This window comes from Cydia strobilella, chromosome Z (genome assembly GCF_947568885.1).
Source record: "Cydia strobilella chromosome Z, ilCydStro3.1, whole genome shotgun sequence".
NCBI lineage: Eukaryota > Metazoa > Arthropoda > Insecta > Lepidoptera > Tortricidae > Cydia > Cydia strobilella.
This window is the reverse complement of record NC_086068.1, coordinates 31,446,686-31,465,793: the sequence shown is the minus strand read 5'-3', so window position 1 is coordinate 31,465,793 and position 19,108 is coordinate 31,446,686. Positions and strand designations below refer to the sequence as shown.

General features: G+C 42.5%; 1 protein-coding gene and 1 long non-coding RNA gene across 2 annotated transcripts in view; both read left to right on the top strand.

Annotated features, from left to right (window-relative positions):
* The window catches only part of LOC134754504 (uncharacterized), a 579,708-nt gene that overhangs the window by 257,789 nt on the left and 302,811 nt on the right, over positions 1-19,108 (top strand). The window lies entirely within an intron of this gene.
* LOC134754469 (neuroligin-4, Y-linked-like) overlaps positions 1-19,108 on the top strand; it is a 114,384-nt gene that overhangs the window by 65,972 nt on the left and 29,304 nt on the right. The gene's annotated exons all lie outside the window — the stretch shown is intronic.

Here is a 19,108-nt window from a genome sequence, read left to right as displayed (position 1 = left end):
AATTATCGATGTTTTTTGGGATTATACCGAGCAACTTTTACTATGGGACCAATCCCGAAATCGCGAAAAAATATGATAAATCTCCCATAGAATATGATAATTTTGTTTTTAGCGATTTCGTGGTTGGCAACGGGAATGCACTTATTTTTTTGCCATCGTGTATATACGAGGATGAATCAAAAAGTTATTAGAACTACATATTTACAAAACTTCTTTACCCGTAGTTTTATTTTTATTTTAAACTGTCATTATGACGTATTATTTGACAGTTATTTGTTTTCGAAATTCTCCCGCCATTTCATTGTAATTAATTATTTTGTGCAACAAGTTGGCAAATTAGTTCAATTATGGAAAAAAATGAGTTGCGTGCCGTGATAAAATACCTGTGTTTAAAAAAAATGTCTACCAAAGAATTTTTTATGGTTATTCAGCAAACTGTTGGCATTGATGCTTTACCCTATTCTACGGTCGCTTACTGTGTTGCTGAATTAAAAAGAGGCAGATCTGGCTGTAAAGATGACCCCCGCTCAGGCCGGCCTTCCACCTCGGTTAATGAAATAATGTTGAAAAAAATCGAAAAAATGGTGTTAGAAGATAGGCGAATTACTATTAACTACCTAGCAGAGACCCTTAAGATTTAATTTGGTAGCGTGCAATCAATATTAACGGATGTTTTAGGGTTTAAAAAAGTATCCGCCAGATGGGTTCCACGAATGTTAACCGAGGCTAACAAATATTTGCGTTTGGAGATTTCAAAGCGAAATCTAAAAATTATCGAGCGTGATCCGGATACTCTTTATCTGCGTTTTGTCACCATGGATGAAACATGGGTTCACCATTTTGATCCCGAAACGAAAATAGTAGATTGTGTCACAAGGGAGCAAAATGACATATTTACGGCGAGGGCGTACAATTGAATCCTAAACGAAGCGAAGGATTCTATAATAGAATCCTGAGCGTAGCGAGGGATTCTAACATAGAATCCTGAGCGTAGTGAGGGATTCAAGTGTTAACGCCCAAGGTGAAAATAATTTTGCTACCATGTGACACATACTGCCTTTCTCATCACCTATGAGGAAATTACATACATATATTAGGTTTCAAAACATTATTATTTTAAGCAAAGATCGATACGGACAAAGTGCCCAAAATATGTATACACGACCTTAGTATAGGTAGGTACATACTTCTGGCACTTTGTCCGTATCGATATTTTCAGACGTGACTGTACTGACAAATTAAAAGTACCTACAGCTCATAATTATGTACCTAATATATTTTCAAAGACAGCAGCAAACACCTAAAATGATACAATGAAAATCAAGTGCATTATTTTTGTAGATTTTTCTGGTAACAAATTAGCTCTTAAGTACCCTTTTGAACCAAATCTTCGGAAGAACACTATGAAGACTGATATCACTTATATTTATTATTATAAAGTTATTGATTTAAACTAAGTATTTACAAATTTATACACAATACAGAACCGCATAATTATGCTTTGTGAAATATTTGTACAAAACTTTTTAAATATAAACTTTTTAAATTGCATAGACAAGTATGGTTGCGTTTAAGGAGACCTAAAATGTCAAAATAAAAATTAAATTAATAAACTAATGTTTTTTACGTTTCTTTGTAAATAATACGCTAATTAATTAATTTACTTAATTTAAATATGCTATTAATTAATTTAAAATACGCTAATTACATTTATTGTTTACAATTACAACAAAATATTATTTAAGTTAGAAAATTTTATGCACGTAATCGATTATAAAGAAATTGTAATCGATTATATGCATACTCATTTCATATGGCTTTGTGTCAATATTTCATACCGGCAACAAAATGTCCTTGAACAGAAAAGTGCCACTTTGATCCCTCCTAGCAGGGAAGAAAAGTTCCCTTTTCGAATAGGTGATGTGAAAAGCAAATTATGTCCTGGAAACGCCCGTCTTCTCCGCCAATGAAGAGATTTCGAGTATTTCCGACGGCAGGGAAAGTCATGGACTCAGTTTTCTGGGATACGGATGGTATCCTTTTGATTGACTATTTGCCAAAAGGAAAAACCATAACAGGTGCTTATTGCACGGAATTGATCCCGAAAGTGCGGCAGGCAATTTAAAAAAAACGTCGAGGAAAATAGCGTGCTGGCGTGTTGTTCCACGATGATAACGCTCCTGCTCCTCGGTCACAGATGGCTGTCACTACAATCCGCCACGCTGGTTTTGAGATCTTCGACCACCCACCCTACTCACCAGACTTAGCTCCGAATGATTTTCACTTATTTCCCAAATTAAAAGAGCACATCCGTGGAACTAAATTTGATGACGATAACGCGGTGATGAGTGCTGTGGAGGAGTTTTTCGAGACTCAAGAAAAAAACATTTTTTTCGGAAGGAATAAAAAAACTTGAAAAACGGTACTTAAAATGTATTGAAAAAGAAGGAGATTATGTAGAAAAATTAAAATAAAAACAATGATTATCTTTTGTTTTTGACCCTATTTCTAAGAACTTTTTGATTTACCCTCGTAGAGCTGATTCATAGATATTAATTTTATATTCGTCGCGATTGAACTAAAATAGTAGGATTAAGATGGCGATCACTTTTTGACTATTTCGATTATGGATTTACATTAAAGGGCCTTTCGGGTCCTCAATGAGGACTCCTCAGAACCTCAAACCAAAACCAAAGAAATTAAATATCGCAGCCGTTTTTAACAATTTTGACTAAGGGTCCATATTAAGAGGCATTCCAGATACACCATGATCACACCAAAAATAAAGATATTCAAGATGGCAGCCACTTTTTCAAATTTGACTACGGATTCATATTAAGAGGCCTCTAGTTAGACAGTTGAAATTTTTACAGATGATATTTTCACTATACCAACAAACACTAAAAACAGAATAAAATAAATATTTAAGTGGGGCTCCCATACAACAAACGTGATTTTGTTGCGTAATGGTACGGCACCCTTCTTGCGCGAGTCCGACTCGCACTTGGCCGGTTTTTTTTCTAATGTTGACTATGGAATGAGCCCTTTCGGAGCCTTATATTGCAAATTTCAATATGATCAGTCCGAACTCTCAGATCTCGGTTTCCAAGTCTTTCTAACAAGTGATATACCTACAAATGTTAAATATGCCCCCTAAAACGGCCAGTTTCCCGCGTATCGTATCTACCACCAACAATCGACCAACCAACCAACGGTCCACTGTATAGAGCCCTACGGTATGGCCACGCATAGGTATATAACAAGACCCCTCAACAATCGATTACCCCTTGATCCATTCTGCTCATGTTACCGCGGAACAAACTATTCAATTAAAAATTTCAAAATGACGGCACATGGCCCTAGCCAGATGTGTTACAAGTTGAAACTAAGAACTTCGGTTCGCTTTGCTCGCTCGTACGATTAAATTACTCGCTACGTTTGTTGCTCAATCATAATTAATATAATACCAATAATAACGTGAGTATGTCACGCAATCACTTACCTACTCACCCCCTTATCCATACAATTGTACAATACTCAATTAGTTAATTAATGTGCTGTCCTTTTCTAATAAATACTTAAGTCAAAATGACAGAAGATAAACGAGGAATAGGTAATTGAGGCTTGTAGCGCATTTATGAATAACGCCATTAATTCGTAGGCGGACGGGCGATAGCTATCATACTGCGCTCGACATTTAGCGAGGTTTGACATAAATAGAGCTTCAAAATGGGACTTCATTTGAATTTAATGAAGTCCCATGACGATACATTTTTCTTCAAATTTTTACAGGAATGAGGTGTAACTACGTACCTAAATTACCAAAAACATGTTTTAATGATAACGTTAGATTCAGTCAAAAATTGTAGAAGAGGTAAAGTGAAAAAGTCATCCCCGCAAATTTGATTTTGATTTGAATGTGTTTTATGGTTACTGTCTTGTCAAACGTAAATTTTTGACAAATTGAATTATCTCGTACGAGGCCACATAGCGACATCTACTTCAGCTGTTAAACTCGGGAATCACTTTTTATACTCAGTACCTCTTTTACTATAATTAATAATCAAATGAACTTACCTGTGAAGTTTGATTACAATTATACGAGTATCCAAATCTAAGACAACAAATTCCCGCCCTCCCAACCCCGAAAATTAAAATGCTTCAAATTATAGATGAACTACCTTTATTAATACAGAACTTGTCTTTCTTTACGTATCTGACCGATGAAGACTACACGTGACACAAGTTGCTATCAAAGTACCTATATGCATAAATGTATCCATTGTTTTATTGTGGGTACAAGATAATTAATAAACGTATACATATAAGTGGGTCTAAACTAATACCCACTATATACTATAACCCATAACGTAATGCGGGCATAGATTAGATTAGATTATTTGTTTCATGCAAGACAATTACATAATAAGTTTGGATTGATGTCAAAGATATAAGAATTTCTATCATGATGTCGCATGTACGCATTTCGTAATGCGAGCATACCAGGCGGGTCCAAGGTAGGTACCCTCAATCAGACCGGGTCCAAGATAGGCACCCATGCACAGCGGGGTTCAAGGTAGGTACCCGTGCGGATTTAATTTTTTCGAGGTTATGTGAAGGTACACTTAACCAACTTAAAATATAACTCAATAGTTTGTAAACCTATTAATGACAATATTTATTATTGTTTAAGGATATAAATCCTTATTGCGATTGTCCATCTAGCTATTTAGCGAAGGCGACTCATGTAACAGGTTTCAGCATAACTCTGGTTGCATGGTTGTACAATTGTGCATATTGATTTCCAGCGTTGATTTCGCGTCGTGGGCTATGTGCACCAGCCGTGGTGCAGCCCTTGTTAGTTGCGGCGACGGTCCCCTGAAGTTTAGAGATGAGATAACCAGTAAACATATCGTACTGGATTTGTTCCGAGTAGGTATCGGGCTCGTTGAGATGGTATATATTCGACTACAGGTCAAAGATGCTGTTTGAAGCTATTAGGAACACATGACGTCGTTATATATATAAAAATACGATTGAAAATCGGTTAAATGGTATATATTGTTCACTCGTCATACAGCACTCCAAATGGCGTACATTTTGTTAACAGGATATTAGGCTGCATAAACACCAATTACATTGCTTCGACGCAACTAAAATCTCCTTTGTATTTCATTCTACATATATGCAAATCATGTAACTTTAGCTCAATCCTTAAATAAGTACCTCGTATTTACTATTTACATACGTAAAACAACTTCATCACTATTAAAGTGGAGTCAATTTAAAGGTTTGGACACAGACTAATATGACAAGTACTGTTGAGCGTAGACTGTTTTTCTTGAAGCTCGTACGCCGAAGACTGGAACGCGCTGGCCGAAGTGAAGCTGCCGCTGCCAATTACCTCAGAAATACCACCACCATGTTACCGGGTTAGTGTGAGGGTTAGTAAGAACACTTATTTTAGGGTTAATAAGTTGTTAAGTGTAGACTAGTTGTTGATGGACTAGTTGTTGACGGACTGACGAGGCTAGGTTGGGCAGTCATATTTATATGAGAGCGCGACCGCGCCCCGCCCACTGTGTCACGTGGGTGAGTTGTGCAGAGTCAGTATCCATTTATTGGCCAATCAGCTTACGCTATTTCACAAAGTTAGGGAATAGGTAATATTTATTGTGGGACATTGATTCTTATAACTATGCACGAAATATAAAAATAAAACATAAACACACAATGATTAAAAGACATAGAAAGTTACACAATAATAAAACACAAAATTAGAGAATCACAAAACGTACAATAAAAATATCTTAAAAGCTATATACGACAATCTCCCCCGCGTGTGCCAACACCGTCTCCATTCGTGGAGTATATAGGTATAAGCCGGGAAACTGGACGGCGGACTTCACCCGCTCGGGTGCGAACAATAGCTACTCTTACGTGGCCATCAGGGCCGGGAAAGAGTTGTGCGATTTCGCCTCTAGGCCATGTTCCTCGTGGCATAGAGCTGTCCGCTACGATGACGATGTCGCCTATATTTAGCTTCTGCACGTTCTGGTGAGCACTGGGCCGAGGGAGGAGGCTGGGTCTGTATTCTTTCTGCCAGCGCCTCCAAAAGTGATCGGCTAAGTTCTGCGCTGTCTTCCATGACGACAGTGACATATCTTTGTCTGTGAAGACGCCCAGCGGTGCCATTGCGCTCGACCGGCCGATGAGAAAATGGTTCGGCGTCAGAGCCTCGACATCTAGGTCTGGATTCACAGGTGTCAGTGGTCTGGAGTTCACTACGTGCTCGGCTTCTAGAAGCAGCGTATGTAGAACTTCTTCATGAGGTGCTCTCTCTTTTAGTGTAGCTTTCAATGCAGTTTTCACGCTGCCCACGAGTCGTTCCCATGCACCGCCGGCGGAAGGGTTGCCAGGCGGTATCTTTTTCCAGGTGATCGCTCGTTCAGTCAGGAATGGCTTTAGACTGTCTGGCAGCGTTTTCTTGGCCTCTGCAATTTCTCGTTCTGCTCCGTAGAAGTTAGTTGCGTTGTCGGAGTACAGAACGGTAGGCGTGCCGCGCCGAGCTATCATTCTGCGCAGTGAGAGTATCATAGAGGATGCCGAAAGTGAGGCGGCAAGCTCTAAGTGCACAGCTCGGGTAGTGAGGCAAGTATATAATACGCCCCATCTTTTCTCGCGGCGGCGGCCTATTGTAATATTCATTGGGCCAAATAAATCTACGGCTGCGGCGGTAAATGGCGGTTGATTCGCCTGGAGCCTCTCTGGTGGTAAGTCGCCTACAGGAACCTTGAGTGTGGTCCCCTTATAGGTCCGGCACCATTGGCACTTATTCGTTATATAACGAATGCTACCGCGCAGACCGATAATATAATATCTCTGTTTCAGCTCGTTTATCACTGTTGAGTGGTTGCCGTGATTGTAGAGAGCATGAAAATGATGTATTAGCAGCTTGACGAAATCTTCTTTAGCGTGTAGAACGGGTATGTGTACATCTTTATCTATTCTGGCGTTCAGCACGATGACCCCATTTTTGTCGAGTTTTACTGCGATTTTATGGAGTGGCGATTTCTTCGGAATCGGCCGTCCAGTTTCCATTAACTTGATTTCCTCTGGAAAGGCTTCATGTTGACTCCGGCGTATAAGCAATATCTCTGCTAAGTTCAAATGCCCCTTATTTATGTCTGTGTCTGGTTTCTTTTTAAGCAATGCGGCTTTAAAAACCTCGGCGGCAACCAGTGTTTTAGCGGTGGCGCGGACTAAGCGTACGAACTTTGAGAACCTACATACCTCCGGCAGGTACTCAAACTTATTTTTCGCGGCGCCTACCGAGCATACGAGCTTGTTAACGCGTTCTTCGCCCGTATCGGCGACGGGCGCGGGCGTTTTCTCTGTCGGCCAATGCTCCTCGCTTTTACGTATGAAATCGGGCCCTATGAACCATCGGTGGTTCGCTCCAAATTGCGTAGGTATACCGCGCGTCGCGTCGTCAGCTACGTTAGCTGCACTAGGCACCCAGCGCCAGTTGGCGGGGGTGGTAGTGTTCTCGATTTCCGCTAACCTATGTGCGACGAACGTTTTGTACCTACGTGGGTCCGACCGTATCCACGTGAGTGCCGTTTTGGAGTCAGACCAAAAATACTTGTCCTTTATTACGTAGTCTGACTCTTTGACTATGGTCTCCGCTAACCTAGTCGCTAGTACGCAGCTCTGTAATTCCATTCGTGGAATACTAACTACCCGGAGAGGTGACACTCGGGCCTTTGCGGCCACTAATGCGGACGTTCTAGTCCCCTCGGGGTTGACGCTGACTAGGTACACGGCCGCGGCATATATTTTTTCACTTGCGTCGCAAAAAACATGCATATATGCCTCCCTATTAAATGCGGGCACGTGTCGCGGAATTTCCAAGTCCCGTAATTGTTGTACGTTATCTATGAACGATCGCCATGCGGGTGCGAGCGAGACGGGTATGGGCGAGTCCCATCCGATTCCGGTGCGCCATATCTCCTGCATTAATGCCTTGCCTAAGACGGATATGGGGCTTACGTATCCGATCGGATCGAATATTGACATCGCACTACTCGTAACCTGTCGTTTTGTGGGTAATTTCTGACCGTTAAGTACGTCCTCGGGCGTGTTGCGAAAGTTTACGTTGAAACCTAAGGTGTCACGCTTGTGATTCCATTTCAAACCTAACGTACGTTCGCTCTCGCTAGCGCCTAACAATGACGTTTCCTCTTTACTGTTAACTACGTCAGCAATAACCGCAGGATGATTCAACGCGAACCCGCGAAGCTCGAATGACGCGCGCATATTTAATTCGTAAACCTCGTTTACTATGCGCCTGGCGTCGTCCTCGGACGTATCGAGCGCGATCAACATGTCGTCCATGTACGTATTTTTTATTGTTTTTTCAGCTGCGATCGGAAATTGTTCGCTATGCGTTCTTGCGTTTTCGTTTTTGACGTATAGCGCGGTTGTCGGCGACGCTGCCGATCCAAATATAAGCCGCTTCATTCTGTATTCTTGCGGTGGAGAGGTGCGGTCCTCCCCCCGCCAAACGAAACGTAACGCATCGCGATCTTGTTCAATTATCTCGATCTGTAAAAACATTTCTTTGACGTCCGCTATTACCGCGATTTTACCCTCGCGGAAACGCACTAGTACGCCAAAGAGTGACTCTAACAAGTCGGGGCCGGCCAAAAGCGCGCTATTGAGCGACCGTCCGTAGGCTGTGGCGGCCGCGTCCCACACTAATCTCATTTTGCCGCGTTGCGGGTGAAATGTTGGGAAATGCGCTAAGTACCACACCCGGGGCGCATCGAGGGGGGGCGGCGACTCCATTTTCTCCGCGTAACCTTTGTCAAGCAAGTTAGCCATATGCTTTGCATATTCGGCCTTTAACGTTGCATCTCGGTCTAGTTTTCGTTCTAGACTGTACAGCCGTTTTAATGCTTGCGCTCGGTTATCTGGGAGCTTTTCGTCGTCTGTCCGCCATAATAAGCCCGCTCGATACCTATTTTCCCCCGGTATTTTTACACAGGTGGTTTTCAGCAAGTCTAGCGCGCGCTGGTCGGGATCGGCCCGAGGTAGTTTTTGTGAAACGCCTAATGATTCTATGTCAAAATGCCGTTTCATTAGCTCTAAAGCCTCGTCGTCCGCGGTTTTAGGCCGTGCGTGCCCTACAAAATTTACCGCGGCGCGGCGCGTTCTATCTGGGCCGTGTAAAACCCAGCCCAGTCTAGTTAGGCTAGCAATGGGAAGCTCAGGCGGGCCCTCTAAAATTTGCCGAGAAATGATGAGGTGCCAATTATCTTGTCCTATCACGATGGTAGGTATGCCGGTCGGGTAACTTAATTCGTCCGCGATTTTAGTCAAGTGTTCGCACTTGTCGACTACGTCACGTGGTACGCCCTGCATTCCTATGCCAATATCGCCAATCGTGATTACCTCCATCATTTCCATGTGTCGGCTACAAAAACCCCGTATTGCGACTCGTAACGTATACGAATCTGGATTTCTGACTACGCCGCCTATGCCTTCTATCTCTAAAGTTTCGCCTTTTACGCGAGGCGCGAGTTTATCGGCCGTTTCGTGAAGCATCAAAGTCATAGCCGCGCCTTCGTCTAGCAGCGCGAGGGTTTGCACGGTACCTAGCGGTCCCGACACCTCTACAGGCATGACTTTGAGGTACGTTTGCGGGAGCCTAATATTATTAACCGCTACCGCCGGAGTACTATTACCGTTCGCGGGCGCGGCCGCGTTCAGTCCGTGTAATAGCTTATGATGTCCGGCTTCGCATTGGTTAACTCCGCACGCGATGTACTTGCACTTGAACTTACGGTGAGCCGCGTCTAAGCACCTATAGCATAATCTAGCGCCCTTCGCTAAGTCCCACCGTTCAGGAATCGTCGCCGCTAAAAATTTACGACACGCGCTAACTTTGTGCTCGTGGCCGTTCTGGCAAACGGCGCACGTGCTGCGCGAGACAGGGACGGACGATGTCGGTTGTTTGGGCTTAGCTCCGGTCGACGCGGGTTTTTTTTTGTTACTATCGCGAGGCTTAACTTGCGCGATAGCGGGTTTATTACTACGCGGCGCTTCGCGTACGTAATGATCGTGGGAATCTGATTCCGACTCCGTGCTAGGATCGCGGGAAAACGCGGGGGCGCGACGCCTATCGCGAGAACTGCTTGCTCGCCTAGGGTCGTGCTCAAAAAATACCGTGTTTACTGTGTTCCGCAATCTGTTCGACGGCCTATGTCGGTTGACGCGTTTGGCTGCAGTGCTAATTTCGTTCAAAAACTCCGATAATGCAACTAGACCGGGAGTTTGACTATTAGACTGCCTATATTTTGCCCATTCGTAACGCACAATCAGATTGAGTTTGTCCACGATTTTGTTTACAAGTTCAGGCGCGTGTAAATACTGCTCTTGTCGCAGCGAACGTATGGTTGCGACGGCATTCGCAATATGTGCGGCGAAGGAAGTTGTGTTCGCGTTGTCTTCTGACAAGCGCGGCATACGTTTTATATTATGCAACTCCGTTAACACAATTTCCTCCGGGTCGCCGAATTGCCGTTCTAGCGCCTCCATAATTTCGTACGGGTCCTGAACTGTGTACATTATTGATTTCACGGCGGTCCGAGCCTCGCCTTTGAGCGCGCGCCTAATACGACTTACGTTATTGACGGCACTAAACATGGGAGACGTGTCCTCGAACTCTGCCCTAAATGAAATCCATTCGGTTATATCTCCTCCGAATGAGGGTAACTCGGGCGGCTTATGGTAGATAGGTGCATAACTGCCGTGTGGCATCTCTAAATAACGCGGTTGCGGCCTACTAGTACCCCGCTCAATGGCGGCGGCGCGCGGCGGCGGCGCTGTCTCCTTCGGCAAGGGAATTTTACTATTCTCGATCGCGACGTCGTGCTCCTGTGGCCTACACTGTTGTCCTACCCAATTCCTAGTACGCCGTTCAGACTCGTCAGCCACGGTACTGCCTCTGTCAGAATTCGCCTCCAATTCGGCGATCTGCAGCTTTAATTTGGCAGTATCGGACTGCTTCTGAGCGACAACTAGAGCGGCTTTATGAACCTCGAGCTCGGCCATGAGCACCGATAATTGACTATCACGATCCCTATTTACCGATTCGCGACCTCTGATTGATCCACGAACAGACGGCGCCCGCGGCGGCGGCGGCGCGACCACGGGGTCTTTATTCACTAGCGTATTCGACCTACTGCGAACTACTACCGTATTTTCTAACGCGTCCGAGTGTACCGAATTGTTGTCTATCTCTCCACCGCTATTCACTTGGTTGCCGGTGGAGCCTTTGCTCCATGTATGTGTCTCGGTAGACGTGGTCTTGCCGGACGAGGGGGTAAGGGTGTCTGTGGGCGCGGGGGCAGGCGGGCCCTTAGCGCGCGGTCGAAGATTTCTCGTACTCTTCGTAGACATCTTCTTCTTTCTTGACACACACGCGGGGGGTCCCTAACTATATACAAATTTACCTGCCTAACACCTATGCCCTGACGCCACAGAGCGCAACGTCAGTGCCCCTAAGCGTAAATCCCTCGGTGCACTGAATCTCCCGCAATGACAAAGTGCAATGCCTAGAGCGTTCGAAAGCAGTGTGATGGCATCACCATGTGACACATGCAACGAAAGTTGCCAGGACGCGTGAGTGGAGGAAAACCTACAACACAGCACGGTCCGACCGGCAAGCCGGTATGGTGGGGTATGGAGGGGTAATTGGGTAAGGGTCTGAGCCGAAGCGTACTTCAAGGCTCAGCGCGTTCGTTTTTCAAGCTTCTTTTTTCTATCTGAGTGGAGAAAAATCTCGACACTCAGCGCGTACTTGTTTCTTTGTTCTTTCTTCTATCTGAGTGGAGAAAATCTCAACACTCAGCGCGTACTTGTTTCTTTGTTCTTTATCCGGTTCGAAGGACCATAATTGTTGAGCGTAGACTGTTTTTCTTGAAGCTCGTACGCCGAAGACTGGAACGCGCTGGCCGAAGTGAAGCTGCCGCTGCCAATTACCTCAGAAATACCACCACCATGTTACCGGGTTAGTGTGAGGGTTAGTAAGAACACTTATTTTAGGGTTAATAAGTTGTTAAGTGTAGACTAGTTGTTGATGGACTAGTTGTTGACGGACTGACGAGGCTAGGTTGGGCAGTCATATTTATATGAGAGCGCGACCGCGCCCCGCCCACTGTGTCACGTGGGTGAGTTGTGCAGAGTCAGTATCCATTTATTGGCTAATCAGCTTACGCTATTTCACAAAGTTAGGGAATAGGTAATATTTATTGTGGGACATTGATTCTTATAACTATGCACGAAATATAAAAATAAAACATAAACACACAATGATTAAAAGACATAGAAAGTTACACAATAATAAAACACAAAATTAGAGAATCACAAAACGTACAATAAAAATATCTTAAAAGCTATATACGACAAGTACATTATATTGGCATCAACACTGTTACAGTAGAGCAACGTTATATATCTTTGACTCAATTTATAATGAGCAAGGCGACTGCATACCAAACATTCCGAAGAGGGAAAGGACCGAAGAGCGAAGTGACTGAAGAACGAAGCGATCGAAGGGCGAAGCGACCGAAGAGCGTAGCATCCGAAGAGCGAAGCGACCGAAGAGCGAAGCGACCGAAGAATCTAATGACCGAAGCAATCGAAGCGCGAGTCCACCATTATTATGTAGTTTACGATATCACGCAATAATCATCATAAAAATCTTCGACACAATAAATGTGGAGTAAAGATAGCCTATACACTTAAAGTGGGGAATTTATAGCCTCAACACTGCGACAGTTGCGTCAGCGGAGTCCTCGACACAAATTTTTGTGGAGTAATGATAGCCGCGTCACTATTAAAGTGGGGCAAATTTTGCCTCGACGCTATGGAAGCGAAGCTCTCAACACGATAATTGTGGAGTAAAGATAGCCTATACACTCAAAGTGGCGAATTTATAGCCTCAACACTGCGACAGTTGCATCACCGGAGTCCTCGACACAAATTTTTGTGGAGTAATGATATTTATAGCCTCAACACTGCGACAGTTGCGTCAGCAGAATCCTCGACATAAATTTTTGTGGAGTAACGATATTTATAGTCTTAACACTGCGACAGTTGCGTCATCACTATTAAAGTGGGGCAAATATAACCTCGACGCTGTGAAGGCGGAGTTCTCAAACACAATACCTGTGAAGCAATGATAGCCTCATCACTATTAAAGTGGGACAAATTTTGCCTCGACGCTGTAAAAGCGGAGCTCTTGACACTATCATCGTGGAGTAATTATAGCTTCTTCACTATTAAAGTGGGGTAAATTTAGCCTCGACGCTGTGCAAGCGGAGCTGACGACACAATCATTGTAAAGTAATGATAGCCTCTTCACTATTAAAGAAGGGCAAATTTAGCCTCGACGCTGTGAAAGCGGAGCTCTCGACACAATCATTGTGGAGTAATTATAGCTTCTTCACTATTAAAATAGGGCACATTTAGTCGACGTCTGATTTTTAACTAAATAATTATTTGATAAAAAAAAAATTTTTACCTGTTAATTAATGTGCAATGTTATAAACTCTTCTTTTGGCATTGACTTTTATTTGGTAACACGGTTAATACCGAGTACCAGTTTGATGATCGTCTTGTTGCATAGTATACCTAAGCTTCTAAGTACTCAGTCTACTCAAGCTACCAATTTCTGAATCCCAGTGTCATTAGGAGGTTTTACTTATATTCCCGATACGGTTCATGCGTGGGTAAATGATCCTCGACGCTATTGTCGTAGCGGAGTATTATTATTACGTACTTAGTTCAGAATATTACAGAAATCAAGTACCTATACTTAGTCCATGATTTATTTCATCCTAAAATTACATTGAGTTGAGAATGTGCGAGTGTGATAACAATTTGACCGAAGCACATTTATGAGGTTTACACGTACAGAGATAAACTTCTTCATAGTTTGTACGACTTCGTTATGAGTACCATTGTAGAGATTAACTAATATCTGGCTGTGATGCGTGGCATATAGCATACTTAATAGTGTCAATTAAGGATGTCTTAGTTATCACAAGCAGGTGACTAACTGATGAGTGATGAGCAAAAGGAGGCGACCACACCGACTGGACCAGAGACTCGACGATACCGCGATTAAAGCCAGTATCTACGAGGATGAATCAAAAAGTTATTAGAACTACATATTTACAAAACCTCTTTACGCGTAGTTTTATTTTTATTTTAAACTGTCATTATGACGTATTATTTGACAGTTATTTGTTTTCGAAATTCTCCCGCCATTTCATTGTAATTAATTATTTTGTGCAACAAGTTAGCAAATTAGTTCAATTATGGAAAAAAATGAGTTGCGTGCCGTGATAAAATACCTGTGTTTAAAAAAATGTCTACCAAAGACATTTTTTTGGATATTCAGAAAACTGTTGGCATTAATGCTTTACCCTATTCTATGGTCGCTTACTGGGTTGCTGAATTTAAAAGAGGCAGATCTGGCTGTGAAGATGACCCCCGTTCAGGCCGGCCTTCCACCTCAGTTAATGAAATAAATGTTGAAAAAATCGAAAAAATGGTGTTAGAAGATAGGCGAATTACTATTAACTATCTAGCAGAGACCCTTAAAATTTCATTTGGTAGCGTGCAATCAATACTAACGGATGTTTTAGGGTTTAAAAAAGTATCCGCCAGATGGGTTCCACGAATGTTAACCGAGGCGAACAAAGATTTGCGTTTGGAGATTTCAAAGCGAAATCTAAAAATTATCGAGCGTGATCCGGATACTTTTTATCGGCGTTTTGTCACCATGGATGAAACATGGGTTCACCATTTTGATCCCGAAACGAAAAAGCAAAGCATGTCCTGGAAACGCCCGTCTTCTCCGCCAATGAAGAAATTTCGAGTATTTCCGACGGCAGGGAAAGTCATGGCCTCAGTTTTCTGGGATACGGATGGTATCCTTTTGATTGACTATCTGCCAAAAGGAAAAACCATAACAGGTGCTTATTACACGGAATTGATCCCGAAAGTGCGGCAGGCAATTAAAGAAAAACGTCGAGGAAAATTGCGTGCTGGCGTGTTGTTCCACCATGATAACGCTCCTGCTCATCGGTCACAGATGGCTGTCACTGCAATCCGCCAAGCTGGTTTTGAGATCTTCGACCACCCACCCTACTCACCAGACTTAGCTCCGAGTGATTTTTACTTATTTCCCAAATTAAAAGAGCACATCCGTGGAACTAAATTTGATGACGATAATGCGGTGATGAGTGCTGTCGAGGAGTTTTTCGAGACTCAAGGAAAAACATTTTTTTCGGAAGGAATAAAAAAACTTGAAAAACGGTTCTTAAAACGTATTGAAAAAGAAGGAGATTATGTAGAAAAATAAAAATAAAAACAATGATTATCTTTTGTTTTTGACCCTATTTCTAAGAACTTTTTGATTTACCCTCGTAATCCGTTATAATCCGTATGATACATTCACTATAAGGGTGCCTGGGGCGCTTGGTATCGGAGCACGCATAGTGCGTTCTTTGTATACATCGGTTACTGGCATTAAACACTAAACAGTCGGTCAAACTGTTCTTCAAATATATTGTATATTGTGTATATAGTTTAATTTTTCATGTATACCTATATTTATAATTTTATACCTGTAGGTATCCTCATAAGATGCTCATTAAACTTGTTGGATACAGAATATGTACTATTTGTATAAAGACGCATTTGCTATCGTTCATAGGCACTTATTACCAATCGGGAAGGATTAATATTGTTACCTATCTATTTTATTATATGATAGGGTAGGTCGGACATGGCAGGAGCCGTTTTGGTGAAACGATTACCTACATGTATACTTATGTAAACTTTATTCAATTCAGATAGGATTTGTATACTAGTATACAGTATATAAAATCTGTAGGTAAATCATGTCAATTTAATACAATAATATGGTGTTCGCATTTGTAAACAATTTAGTTATTTATTTATCGTATGGCATATGTACATGTCACTGGATTATAATTTAAAAACAAAACTTATGGTTAGTTAGAATTTCGCCCTTCCCAGGTACGCGACTGCTTCATCTGACAGGATCTTAAAATCGTCTACATGGCCTCTGTATTTAATAAGAGGGCATTCCAGAATGATGTGGTTGATGGTCTGATCCGGGTGCCTGCAGCTACAGGCAGAAGAGGAGCTCCAGCCCCATTTGTACCAGTGGTGGCCGCAGTTGCCAACTCCTGTTCTTAGGCGGTTAAGAGCGGACCACACCCGACGGGGTTCCTTAAAGCCTGCTGGGGGTACTCGCAGGGTAGAGCAGAGAAGGGGTTGGCTTGGTCTCTGAGGGCTTCCCATTCTGCGGTCCATGCCTCCTCCAGGGTACGGGTGGTCAGGGAATCTCCCATCAGTAATGCAGGGGGGTTTCGTGATTTAAGACGTTTTCTTCCGAAGCCCTCGAGGTCTTGGTGGATTGGTAGCTCAGGACTACAGTGCGCTTTCGCTAGTTTGCGTTGGAGGCATTTTTCTCTTCGCAGGTACGCAGGGGCTATGTTGCTAAGAGCGGGGAGCCAGTGGGTGGATGTTGGCTTAAGGCATCCCGTTATTAAACGTAAAGTCTGGTTAAGCTGCGTGTCGATGGCTGAGGTATGAACACTATTTATCCAGACTGGAGCGCAGTACTCGGCCGTCGAGTAAACCAGGGCCAGCGCTGTGGTTCGGAGACAGGAGGCAGAGGCTCCCCAAATTGTTCCTGTTAATTTTTGCACTAGACTATTCCTGGTCTGCAGTTTAGCCGATACTTTTTGTAGGTGACACTTGTAAGTAAGGCTTCTGTCCAGAGTAACTCCAAGGTACTTAGGGTGCGGGTTATGTCGAAGCATTGTGCCTTTAAACTTGACGGTCAGTGTTTTTCTGCAAACTTATTGTTAAGATTTTCAAAGAAAAAGCTTGTCTAGCTACCCTGAAACTATGTTCTATGAGAGTGAATCTGCATCTACACCTAAACAAATTGTAGATTTATTCTCCAAGTTCTTTTTCTCCGTATTTGAGCCGAACGGTGACATAGACCATGACGTTCTGACAAACCTACCACAGTGTAAGGGAGCACCTAACTTATCAAGTTTATATATTAAGAAATCAGATATTTTTAAGAAACTATCAAAAGTCGATACAAATAAGGGAATCGGGCCTGACAAAGTTAGCTAGGGCTAAGGATTTGTTAAGAACTCTGCTAAGGCGCTTACTAATCCACTATATATTATATTTAATAAATGCCTAAGTTTAGGTGTATTTCCCGAGCAGTGGAAAAATTCTCATGTTACACCAATTCACAAAAATGGGTCACGCGCTGATATTACTAATTATCGACCCATATCAGTGCAATCGTGCATCCCTAAAGTATTTGAGAGTTTAATACATGACCTTTTGTATCCCTCGCTTGTTAATGCTATAATACCAGAGCAGCATGGTTTCATGAAAGGTAAATCTACAATCACTAATCTTACACTTTACACAAACTATGTATTAGAATCTATGGATAAAAGAGTACAGGTTGAAGTGATATTCACTGATTTCAGAAAGGCTTTTGACAAGGTGGACCATGTACTACTTCTGGAAAAGCTGGCTTACAGTGGCATTCGGGGTAACCTCCTACGTTGGTTTATGTCGTACCTTTCAAACAGAACCCAAGTCATTACCCTGAATGGATTTAGGTCTGACCTCACAACTGTGTCTTCTGGGGTAATGCAGGGTTCTATTCTGGGTCCCTTGTTGTACATTATTTTTATCAATGACATTAAGGACTGTTTTAAGAACTGTAATATACGAATGTTTGCGGACGACTTAAAAATATTTAAATCAGTAAAATCTCGTGATGACATTCACTTAATTCAGGATGATATCAACAACTTTACCTCGTATTGCCATAAAAATAAACTTCAATTAGCGGGTGATAAATGTTTGCACATGTGTTTTACTAAAAATAAAAAAAGGGTAATTGATTCTGAATTTAAGATTGGCAATACGACCATTACAAAAGTATCTTCTGTACGGGACTTAGGTATATTGTTTGACAATAAACTTGATTTTAACAGTCACATTGAACGAATTATCTCTAAATCATATCAAATGTTAGGATTTGTTTTGAGAACAGCAAAAGTCTTTAAAAAATCATCCACGTACATTCTATTATACAAAGCTCTTGTTAGACCGCATTTGGAATATGCATCAATTGTGTGGAACCCATTTAATTCCAAGTATTCGAATGCAATTGAAATGGTCTAAAAAATTTTTTTGCGGGCTACACATAGACGCCTAACCGGCAAACGTATGTCCTACTGCAATTTATTGAAATATTATAAGCTATCCTCTCTTGACTCAAGACGCATGCGTTCTGATATGATGGTTCTTCACAACATCTGCCGTGACAGGTACGACTGCTCGGAGCTGCTTGACAATTCCGCTTTAGGGTCCCCTCACGCAGTACCGCCCGTTCTAACGCCTTGTTCGCCGTCCCGACTTGCTCAACTAACGCTGGGATCCGCGCACCTCTGCGCCGCCTTTGCAATACATATAATAAACTATTCACGGCCGTAGACATTTTCAACACAAACAAAGTACGTTTCCAAAAGCAAGTCCTTGAAATCTTAGCTGAGACAACTGAACTTCCTTGTGTAGCTTGTTTCTCTAGTGTGCGTTAAGTTTAGTTAAGTTTACTGTAGCATTAAGTACCTTACCTATATTATGTATAGTTCTTAGTGAGAGCGCTTTAGGAGGTAGGTGCATATGTTTTGAACTGTATCTTATTATCATTTGCTATTATTGTAAGTACTTACTTCTGTTGTTTCTCCAATAAAGAAAATAAAAATAAAAGATGGAAGCAGCAGACTTCCGTCTTACTTGGGTTAGGACAGAGGCGCCAGCGGGTGAAAAAGTCGTCGAGGGCTTCTAGGTCTCTCTGTAGAATTGGTTCGGTGGATTCCATTTTGTGGTGTTGAGTGATCATAGCCAGGTCGTCGGCGTATCCGAATTTACGTGACACAGTATCGGGAAGGTCATG